Below are 12,067 nucleotides of genomic sequence, written 5' to 3'. Positions count from 1 at the left end.
AGAAATGAGTCCTGCCATTGAGCTGGCTCTTCTCAGATTAATGCCATGGGGCTGAACGAGGCTGCATGGGCAGGGAAGGGCTGGCTGGGGGCTCTCAGAGCCCCCGAGCACCAGCCACATGCTGTGCTGCTGCGGGACTGCTTCTCATTGAGCTCTCCTCATTTTCTATCAGGGTGTCCATTTCCAAAAGCAGGTGGTGATTCTGTTCACCAGGATCCATCCTGAGACATCTGGAGGGAGGCTGGCTTTCAGGAGATAGCAGCAGATGGGCTTAGTGCCTGTTGAAAATTACGCCCTTTCTATATTGTCCTGAAGTTTCTAGTGGGTTTTGAAAACGCAAGCGGCTGCAAAAATCTCCGTCTCCCCAAGGCAGAAGGTGGTGATGCCTCTGCTTTGCCGGTCTGGCTCTGCGCAGGGCAGAGCCCGGCACAAACCGGCGCTCAGCCACGTACGCACAGCTGCCGCGGGGAAACCGGGAAAGTTTCACTGGATTCATTTTTCACCAGAGAAGGTCAAGAGGTCCGGGATGGATGTCCCATGCTGGGAGGAGGTGTTGGCTCATGCCAGCAAAGCCACCAGCACGGCGGTCCGAGCCGCCGGCGGGCCGAGGCGGTGGGAGTCCCCTTCGCCCAGCTCAGTGTGACCGGTGGCCATTGGCTATTCCGGAGCTGGTTTCCATGAAGACTTCTGTTTTTTTGTAGAAATGTTGAACAATTCTGGATTCCTCCCCATGTGGAGCGGGAAAAATTTTGAAATCTTGAACATTTTTGAGGGCTTAAAAACAATTTCCCACCCAGTTCTAGCCACCAGTCTCATCAGGATGCGTTTGAAACCACTCCAGCAGGAGCTGAGCAGAGCTGGTCTCAGCTGGATATCGCTCTCGATGAGAAATGCCGTGGTCAGGGGTCATGTTTCTTCAGAAAAAAAGTATCTTCAATAGCTCAGGAAGTTATTAGTGTCTGCTAACAATAAGAGCTTTGGATTGATTCAATAGATGCTCCTTTTAATTGTAAAATGCCAGTAATGAGAAATGTGCCATCCAATGACTCATTTTTCCCTTGTAAAAATTTTTGGACATTTTTATTAGTTTTACAAATGACAGGACCTCGTATTTCTGAGAACACTTTATACAAGCCTTGCACAAGCCCACTCTCATAAAAGCGTGTCTGTGGTGACACCCGGAGCCACAAGAAGGAGAGCGGTAGAAAGGCCCAAAGTGGTGAGGACAGCCCACAAGTGGAGCTGGCAGGATGGAAGCCCCAGAGGGTGGGAAGGGGTGGATACAGCGTGGAGACATCAGCCCGGCCGCTCCTTCCCAGCAGAGCCGTTCTGCAGCGGCGCGGGGCGGGCAGGGGATGGGTGCCAGCCGGCGCCCGCGGGTCCGCCCGGCGCTCAGCCCCGCCATGGGGCAGCCGCGCCGGCGCTGAGCGATGCACCGGGCACCGAGAGGGCAGGAGCCAGCCCCGGCCGGGCAGAGCTGAGCCAAGGTAAGCGCCGGCACGGGCAGAGCGGGGCCCTGGACCTCCTCCTCCTCTCCCCACCAGCCGCTGCCTCGGCCATTAACCCCAGCCCCGGCGTTATCCATCTTGGCGTTATCTCTGCCGGCAGACAGTGGGGCCGGGTGCGCACCCAGCACGCCTGCTCTTGGCCGGCCAGGAGCGAGATAAGGGGTCGAGAGCGGGCAGGTGAGGGGCACAGGGACAGCGGGGGACAGCGCGGGATGGCCCAGCTGGGGCAGCATCGCCGCGAGGCTGGACGGGGTTGGTGGGGTGTTCCTCCTTCTCTGGAGAACAGGAGAGCTGCTTTGGCCAGACCGTGCTCTTTTATGAAATCCAAGCAGTTTCCCATGGAGAATTACTTTGCACAAGGGAGAAAAACATCATTTTAGGGAATTTCTCATTTCAGCCTTTCATTTCTCCTCTCTTGTTGACATCATTTGTGTTTTTATTTACGTCTCCTCATGACAAGTCATCTGTAACTCTGCGCAGTGTACCATGAGTTGGCATGATATGACATAACACAAGAGCTGAGATAGCCTACTCCTATTTTAGTTTGGAGGATATTTTAAACTTTATGTTATCCAGGAAATTTCTGAAATATTTGTCTTCATTCCAAGCCAGAATGAAAACAATTTTTGAAATGTTGGAAGTTCCCGTGAAACAAGTAGCAAGAGCTTCCAGCTCAGCCGTCGTGTGCGACAGGGCGGCCGGCGGGGAGGCCCAGCCCTGTGTGCAGGCAGCGGGCAACGGGCAGCAGGGAACGGGCAACGGGCAAGAGGGAATGGGCAATGGGCAGCAGGGAACGGGCAATGGGCAGCAGGGAACAGGCAATGGGCAGCAGGGAATGGGCAGCAGGCAATGGGCAGTGGGCAGCAGGGAATGGGCAGCAGGGAACAGGCAGCAGGGAACGGGCAGCGGGCAGCACGCCTCTCCCCATGCCTGCCACAGCCTGGCATGCATTTGCTTTGCAGCAGCACAAGTGCCATTGTGCATTGGGGTGGGAGGTTAATGGGAGGGAAGGCTGAAGGACGGGCACGGCGAGAGCATCTGGCACGTCCCTGTGGCCGCAGGCAGCAGCAGGCACAGGGACGGCGCCGGCTTGGGCCTGGCACATGCCACAGCGTCCCAGCATCGTCCAGGCACGGAGCTGGGACGGGGAGCAGGACATGCGGCGGTGTCAGCTGAGGGCAGTGGGGACAGGCAGCAGGGCTCTGCCCCGCAGCCCTGACCCTGGCGCTGCATCTGAGGCACTGCGGGACAGGCAGCGCCGGCAGGGACCGCAGGAAGCCAGGGTCCCTGCGTCTGTGTGGCGGGGTGGAAAGGGCTGCCAGGTTCCCAAAGTATTTGTCTTTGCCTCTGTGCTGAGACACTCAGTCCTCAGAGCTTTGTTTTGTGTACTCTGGGAACTGACAATTTGTAAAGACATGCTGCTGGGCTAATCCGCCATCAGCTCCCGGCGCAGAGACCAGCTGGGCTCTGGCAGCTCTCTCCCTTCTCCCACTTCGGTCTGCTGAAATAGCGAGTGTCTCCGTAACCAGTAGCTTACAGGTTTTGACTTATACGCAAAGCAGAACCGCAGCTTTCTGCAGTCAGCAGCTGGGACTGCACAGGCACGTCGTCCTCCCGTGCCAGCACAACAACCTGCCGGGAGGGCACGCGGGCTGTGCCAACAAGGTGCCAACACCACGCCGAGTGCTGGGGGCCATGCCAGCCTCAGTGGTGAAATCATCTTGGCTCTCTCCTGGCTTTGGAGCCGTTGTTATGCCCTGGAGATGCTCTTAGGGAAGGGAGCTCTTTCCATGGCGCGGTTTGCTGTGGCTCCGATCCATGAGCTAATGCATCAGGGAAGCAATAAAATTAGACTCTAAAAAAAGGTACCTTCCTCTTTGTGCGCAGGAAACCTCATGTGCTTGCACAGAGCTTTAAACAGAGAGCACAGTAGCACCGTGAGCCTTGGGGTGAGTTAAAGACCACTGTGCTGTCTCTGCTGAGCCGCGGCGTGCTGGCTGGGCGAGCAGCGGCTCCAGCGCCGCGCTGGACAAGCACTGGGGAGGCCGTTAGGAATGGGGACGCACTCGCGCGGCTTCGCTCAAAGCAGGCTGGGGTGAACAGGGGGATCTCTGGTGTGCTGAGATCTCTTGGGGCCAGGAGTCGGTGTGTAGGTAGGTGCTGGCTGGGGTCAGAGCCCGGATTGTTCCCATCGGCTGGCAGGGAGTGACCGTGCGGCTGGACCCCCTGGGCGCTAATCCCGGGTCTGCTGAGGCCAGAGGTGGCTCAGGGACATCCCCGGCGAGGCAGCTCCGCAGCACAAGGGGCAGGGCTGCCCGGGCACGGCAGGAGCCAGGCGGCCGTCGGATCTTCCCTGGAAAAGGGGATCATCCCACAGCCCCCCGCGGGCGGCACCGGTGCCATTGCTCTGCGTGTAAAGGGCCTGTGATTTTTAAGAAAACTCATTTTGAAGCTGACTGGAGCCTGTCAGAGCAAATTAGTTGCAGTTTCAGCTAGCCACTTGTTTCTGGTTTAACCCTGGGAAAGCAACTGGCCTACAAATGTTTACCTTATGAGGTAAACCATCAATATCCTTGAAACTTTGATTAAAAAAATACTGGATTAGAGCATCTTGTGGGTTTCATTCTTTTTTTTTTCCCTGATTCATTTCACAATATGCCAGAAGAATGGCTTGAGTTAGGGCTTTGGCAGGGGCTTTTATCATGATGGATATAGTGGAGGATAGAAAAGAAATTTGGTTATCAGAGGATGCCAGAACTCAACTTCCTAGCACATACATTTAATAATGCGAAAGTTCTCCTTTAAAGGTCTCCTTAGAACAAATCCTAGTCATCACAAAATCCACGGAGATAAATTAAATTACATTTTAATAGTGGAGAACTCATTCCTAGGCCGGGTGCAACAGTGAAAGTATGTTCTCTCTTAGACAAAAGTAGCCTCATCTCCCATCAAAATCCTGAATGTTACCATATGAAGAACTTAATTGGAAGCGAAACCCCAAAGCTCCCAGGGCAGAGGCACTACGAGAGGCTGTCCAGGCTCCGGTAGCTCTCTTGCCGACATTGCAGTCACTGGAGCGTTACTATTCTCCCCCTTGTAAATGAAAAGAGGTACAAACGCTTCCCGTGCAGACAGAGACATTTAAAGTGGATGGTGTGTGTGCAATAAGTGCGGCGGCGTGGGGCGAGGTGGGGTGATGCTGTCAGGGCCAGCATCGCCTCGGGGTCCTGCATGATGAACAGTTGCAAAAACTGAGAGAAACGGGGGGAAAAAGGCAAAAAGAGGGAGGGAAAAGCTGCCGCAGCTCTTGTGTTCATCCCTCCCGTCGGGCCATGGGCCCAGCGTGGGGCTAGGCCTTGCTCCTCTCCGTGTCTGTACAATTACCAAAGTCCCTTGGCAGAATTAGCTCCTTGCAGAGCACTGCATTCAATTAATTATATAGTTTAAAACACAATACGTAGGCATAGCCCATCCGCACCAGCAAAGCTTTTGGCTCCGCTGGAAATCTGCGAGAGCCGCGGTGCAGCGGAGGTGGCCGCGCACCGGCCTCGCCATGCTGCTTCGGTGCAGTCACGGGGGGCAGGTTTTAATTGCAATTAACACAGTTACAGACGTAGTGCAAATGCCTCGGAGAATGCAGTGGAGCAAGCACATTTCTACAGCTTTTGCTGCACAAGGATCCCCTCAACATATGTTTTCAGCTGATTTATTTCTGCCGGGTTCAATGCAGTGATGTTCCTGTCTGACCCGCGTGGCTCCGTCCCCAGGTGTGCGTGTCCCTCGTGAGTGGGGACGCGGGGACAGGCACTATTCACCCTTCAGTGCCACTTTGGTACCACCCAGAGCACCAGCGTCAGTGCCATGACCATTTGAGCGTCATGGAGAACCTCTGGTTGGTGTCTGTGGGGTTCCCAAATTGCCCCAGGGCCCCAAAACCATCCAAGAGTCCCAGTGCCAGCCCAGCCGTCCATGGCTCCCTCTCTGCAGGTCACTGGCAGGGGGACTCGGGACTCCCAAGGCCACCAGCTTGTGTCCCCACGCAGCGAGGGGAGCCCACAGCAATCACAAGCTTCCTGCATGTCCTTCCTCTGGGGTTTTGTCACACATGATGTCCCACATCTGGGATTTGACCAGTTGGTGGGGATGGTAGTGCTATTTCCATGCCAAGCTGTAGCTTTTTTACCCCTAGCCATTTCAGGGCTTACAGCTATTGTGTGTTTTTTAATGTTGCAAGAATTTATATTGGGAAAAGAAGTGCCTTTTTTATTTTTTTTCTCTTTTCTCAATGCCTTGGGAAATGTCATCCAGCAGGAATGTTCCCAAGAGCTGCTCATGGCCGAGAGGAGGATGGGTATGCCCAGCTCCCGTCCCTGTGCCCGGCCTCCCGAGACGGGCTCTTTGGGCTGTGGGTCCCCTGGGTGCTCCGTCCCTGCTTCCCCAGCTCTGCCCCACGCTGCCGGGGAGGCGAGGCCATCCCAGCCCCACGGCAGCACCCTCTCATGCCATGCCACCGCTGGGCACAATGGCAGCAGAGGCAGAAGGGAGGTGGCAGGAGCCTGGAGAGGGACAAGCTGTTCGCTGAGCCACTCCTGCTGCAAAGGCTCTTGGTTTCGTGTCCCCTTGGCTGTGCCGGTGGCCTCTTCCACTTCCAGCTCTGGACAGAGTTACAAGAAACGCTGGGAGTCCCAGCCCTGTGGTGTGTCATCATTTAAACTTGTCTTTAATAGCGTCCCAAAGCAATTTACTTTTCCCGAACATCAAAACCCCCAGAGCGATACTGGGAGAGGCAGGGCTTCCCCTGTGGATCCCAGTGGCTCCCGCAGCCCCTGCCCTGCCAGGCTGGCTGTCCCCTCACATGGTGGCCCATAGAACAGACCCTGCTTTGGCCCAAGTGAGAGTGTGATGTGCTTTGGGAATGGATTAGCTCTGTGCAATGGATCGGGGCTTTGCTGAATGACTGGACTGAGCTCAGGGTGGGGTTTGAGGGCAAGGGGAGGCAGAGCGGAGACACACTGGGCAGGCAGTGAAGGCAGATCTTCCCCGTGAAAATACAAGTGAGGTTTATATTGATTGCCCCACTGCCTTTTTCCAGGCTCAGCGTCGCGTCACAGACCATTTCCACAGAGCTCATTATGGGACAGAAAAGGCTGCAGGCAAATGTCTCTGCGTTCGCCAGTGGTTTTGCTGCGACTGACCTCAAAGGGCTCTGTCGTATGTGTGGGGAAGGGAGGGCAGAGAGGAGCTGAGCTGATGAAGAGCTGAGTTGTCTGAGAAAGGTGCTTGCAAACCCGCCTGCTGTTGGGCTTTTACACAGTGGGGAACCGATAAACTCAGAGAGAGCCAGCAGAGGGTAGCGCCTGGGGCCATCCGTGGGGCAAGGCATAGGGTATGGCCTGATGACTACACACCTCAAAAATCCAGCCCCAGGAGCTGGTACCAAGGGGAAAAAAATAAAGAGAAGAAAGAAACAGTGAGGAAATGCCAGGCTGCATCTCCTGCCAGGATCTGGAGCGGTCCGCCAGCCTCCTGCGTGCCGGGGGATGCCGGGGGATGCAGGTGGAGCAGCCCCTCAGTGGGACCCCCGTGCGCAGGGTGACCCCCATCCCACCAGCACTGCCCTCCTCCCCAGCCTCAAGAGTTTTGCAGAGGAAATTTTATAGGGAAAAATGTAGCAGCTCCTGCCTCTACAAACACAGTGCGCTGTTGTCCTTGCCAGAGCTCAGTGCTGGTTTGCCTCAAGGAATCTGTGAGATCCATCCTGCTGTGATCTGTAACAATATTGGGATTAAATTAGCTTCCCTGAGCTGCCGAGGGGTCAGCGTGTGAGGCCCCCTGGTTAATCCAGCAGGCCAAAGAGAACAGAAGCCTCCCTGCATTGGGAAAGGAAAACAACGGGGTCTGTTTGCAATCCATGGAGCTAATTCAAACAGCATTCCTCAAACAACAGGGGAAAAAGGCCTTCGAAGCGAATGAAAAAGGAGCATTTCCCAACATGCGCATAACATCGCTCCTTGGAAAGAGGCGAAATGTCCAGCCTGCACAGGGCACGGTGTCAGAAAGCACAGCAGGCATGAAAGGGAGATCCTGAAAAGCAGGGTAGCACTCCAGGGCGCACACGTCCGCCCTCGGACGCTACAGCCCTGCCCGGCGACCACAAAAGCAGCCGGTCCTGCCAGAGCCCTCCAGACCGGTGCTGGGGCGCAGGGGGCACTGGCATGCTGCCCGTGCCGCGACTGGGCTGGCACGGCGCACACGGACCTTGCTCTTCCTTCACCCACAAAGAGTGTTACACGGAAGTGGTTTTCATGGCTTTGCAGTTCACAGCTGCTCAGCACCAAATCGGGGTGGCTGCACAGGGGCATCCCTGGATGGGGACGTGATTCCAGCAAGAGCCATTGCTGGGCTGCCAATGCCGTCCCTTCCAAGCGAGGCCACCGAGCAGCGCTGTCTGGAGGCCCGGGCTTGTCTGCTCTGCCTGGGAAGAAGCGGCATGCCCAGGTGAGCCCACCAGAGTCAGCTCCCCTTGCCCTCACTCCATGTCTCCCCATGGAAGCGTGATCTCCCGTGCCCCCAGGCCTGACCCCCCAGCTCCACTTGCACAGCCTGTGTCAGGAACTTGATAGTTGTCTTTGCAACCAGAGCAGTTGTTTATGCAATAAGTTAGGCACTTGGGATAACTGTATTACCGGGGACTGAGGACTGCAGGTGTTCAGATATTATTAAAAACAATTGCCTGGGCCATCAATCATCCTGCAGGAGATAAGCCTTCTGAGAAGCAAACCTCTGTGTCGAAGCAGGGTGCGCAGGTTGGGGCTAGGAGCGTCAGAGACAGCTTCAGGACGTTCTTGCTTTCCTTCTGCTTTCTCGGCCAGCGTCATTCTTACTTTTTGCTTATGCTGAGATATTATCAAAGGCTGATGAGGCACCAGGGATGAGTAATGCACCCCCTGTGTCAGCCAACAGCTTGCAGGCGCTGATACCTGCCCCTGCACACAGGGTTAACGTGGCAGGCGCAGAGCCCTGGTCTGACAGAAGCTGCGGTGCTGAGTGCCAGAGCTGCAGGGTGCAGACCCACCGCGGCTGCGCCCAGAGGCTCAGGAACCAGCTCATCTCGTCCCCGTGGTCCCCAGGCAGGGCAGGATGGGTGACGGTCCCAGCAGCGAGGCTGGGACCACAGCTGCCGCTGGCCCCGGCTGCCGGGCACCTGCTCGGCCAGGATGTCTGTGGGCAGCAGGGAAAGCGTCCCAAATCAGCAGCTCTGCTTTCAATCTGGAGCCGCTTGGTGCTTTTTACCCCGCTAAAATGTGGAATTTCTTGTCCTTTTGTACGAGAGAGGAACAGCCTGTTTAGGATTAATTTAGGATCAGCCTCAACAGCCATTAACTAAAGAAAAACAAAATGGTAAATTAGCTGCCTGTCAGAAGGGGAAGAGATGTGGGACTTGATGCTGGATTTATTGTGGAGGGTGTTAAGGCCAGATTTAGTGTGATTTACTGTCCTCTGTAATGATACCTTCTAACATGAGGAGCTGGCACGCTCGTCTCCTTTGCCTCCAGTCGAATACGCTGCTCCGCTCGCTCATCACTGACGTGTCCGGTAGTCCTGTTCTTGCAGCCAGGTTTGTCAGCATTTCCATTATAGACCTCTGTCTTTGGGGCTTATTGCTCAGTTATAAACATTTGCTCCAGACTGAAACTTGATCTACAACTGTCAACTGGAGTTGCAGTGCTCTGAGGGAGGTTAGAAAAATGAGGTTCAGCTATTCAATGTGAGCATAAAATACAATATCTTCTGTTTGTAAGAGTTTTTACTCTTGCGGTCAGCTAAGTGACTTTGTACCAGAGCAATATTTGATGGTACTTCAGAATTTCCTAGAATAGGAAAAAACCTCCAAATATAAATAGAAACAGTCTTTAATATGGACACTCACAACAGTGACCACTTTGCACCTGCGCAATATTCAAAACACATTCATTAGCGCTCCTGCGAGATAGTGATGCCCTCAGAAGATATAATATACAAGTATGAAACTCGGGACATTTATTGAGGTGCCAAAGATCCACCTTCAGCGGGGTATCCAAAGGGACCTGCCCTGGCCCCAGCAAAGGACCTGGGGGGTTTAGGAGCCACCACAGGGCTTGTAACAACCTCTGGAGGAGCCTGTGTCCCCCGGCTTCCAGTTCGGAGCCCTGCAAGCTTGGGGAGGGTTGAGGGAAGACAATGCTGCTCCTCCTCGCCTCAAGACTTGTGCTAAGCACTGCAGGCTGACTCACCCTGCTTGGCACGGGCGTCTCACCCGTCAGCGTGTTGTCCTGTGCTGTCCCTAGGAACACTTGGAAGCTAAGACAGAATTTTACTCATTACAGAAGAATTATGGCATCTGCTTGAGTGGATCTTACACCTAAAATAAATACTGGAAGTGTTCAGATGGTCGGAGAGTTGAGCGGTAAAAGGGGGAAGGTAAAGCTGGAGCATTCAGTGCATTTCCTTCAGCAGCTCCCTGACTCCTGCCCATTGCAGGGCACTGGCTTGGGCTCTAAGGAGACTGACTACCTTGTGTTATGGCCAAATAACTTTCATGTAGAGAGTTTAGAAGACATTGCCATTGATCTTTGCAGCGCCCCTCAAAAAACACAGCCTACAAATTGCCTTCAGCCAGAGAAAGCCAGTGGCAATTGGACGAGGAAAGCGTCAGAGAGGGCACACGGCTCTGCCAGCCGCTCGGGAAGCCAGCGGGCACCGATTGCTGCTCCGCACAGTGCGGGTCCAGCACGGCTCCACGGCCACGTGCCGGGAGCAGCAGGTCCCCACCGGACCCGGGTGCAGGGCCAGCGGAGGGGACAGGGCTCCCTGGGGCTCTCCTGGGGACACGCAGGCGCACGGTGGGTCAGGGAAGGCGCCCGAGCCGCCGTGTTCCCTGCGCCCGCAGGAACGGGGTGATCGAGGGCAGGTGTCCCCGCACAGCCCACCGCAGCCACGCCGTTTTCCCCAGCGCCAGCATTTGCTCCCGCTGCACAGCCAGGGATCGAAAAATAACCCGGCGTTCGAGCTCTTTGCCTTAGTGCCTTCCCCCTCTTAGAGGATCATAAGCTGCTTTTAATATTTGACATGTTTATTAGCAGATGCAGTTGTGACAGCTGATGACTTCATATGCCAGTTACCACTGAAATGTTAGTAATAACTCGGAATTAACTGTCATAAATAAAAAAGACTGCAAAGACAACTGGATGGTGTGTCACTCTGCCGTAATTTACTGAGACCCTGTTGGCTCTGGATGCAACGCTGGAAGGTCCTTTGTGCAGCTCCAGTCCGGGTTTTGCAACAGTCACAATATTTTGGCTGGATATTGTCTTAGGAGGTGGTACTAGTGGGGTGGAATTCCCTCATGCAGGAGTTTGCACTAAATGCCTTTACAAAGCTGGATACTCTGGTAATAATAATAATAAAAAGCCCCTACCCGGTGGATGGGGATGGAGTCTACGGCATTGAGACCAGGATTTATTAACGTGCAAATAGCTCTGATATGATCACATACTTTCTGCTTTGCATACGCAGGGAGCAGCGTGGGCTGATGGAGTATGAACTAGCCTGGGCGATCTTTACGAGCTGAAATCCTGCACATCACAGAAGGGGTTGTTTCTCTGCGCAAAACCTGGGAAGCTGTTAGAAACCTGCTTCAAAAAACCAAGTGAACGAAATACCCAGAGCCAAACGCACCAGACTTCTCCATGAACTCGCCATGAATATATTTTTCATTTTTTTTGACAGAAACGTGCGTGTAACTTTCTCTGGAGGCACCGAGGATTTTTGTAGTTGGTCTTGTAGTGTTTTAAAACTGAGAAACCAGTAGAGTCTTTTCAGCAGTGATGAGGGAGTGACAAGTCAGAGGTAAGGGTTTCAGAATGCATGTTTGTTTAGATGAAGCTTTTGCAATGTGGGCTGCTAATGAGGAACGCAAGCCTTGTCAGCATCCGACTTGCGGGTTTGCCTTGTGCAATGTGGATAATGAGTTCAGACAATGAAAGCTGTGAGAAATCGCAGCGCGATCTGTTGGGATCCCCGTCTCCCCCACCCCAAGGTGTGTGGGGCTGTGCAGGGAAGCTGGGCTGCTGCGTGCTGCCCCAGCCACTGTTTTACCTTCCCACACCCGGGAAGGGGATGCGGATCCTTAGTCGCAATACCGATCGGTTCGCTGGAGCTCGTTGCTGATACTGGACCAGCGCCGGGGTCCCGGTCCTCTGCAGCACAGAGGCTGAGAGCGGCGCGGTGGCTGCAGTGCCCTGCCTGCTCCCCACCGACGTCCAGGGACAGCAGTGTGCTGAGCAATGAGAGGACCAGACAGTTAAGCAGGTGCTGTCTCAATATCGCGGTGGCTGCGCCTAAGTCAGCCTCCTGCAGAGGACGGCAGCCATGGGGGCACGGCAGGCACCTGGTGGGCGCGGGGTAAGTATGTTCTCCCTGGGTTTTCAGATGGGGGATCAGTGGGGAAATGGTTAACAGCAACCACGGTAATAATGAGACATCTGTGATAACAGCCTGTGCTGATGTACAGGGGAAGC

The sequence above is a fragment of the Nesoenas mayeri genome (genome assembly GCF_963082525.1).
Source record: "Nesoenas mayeri genome assembly, chromosome: 21".
Taxonomy (NCBI): Eukaryota; Metazoa; Chordata; class Aves; order Columbiformes; family Columbidae; genus Nesoenas; species Nesoenas mayeri.
The sequence above is the reverse complement of the archived record's forward strand: the minus strand, read 5'-3'. Positions refer to the sequence as shown.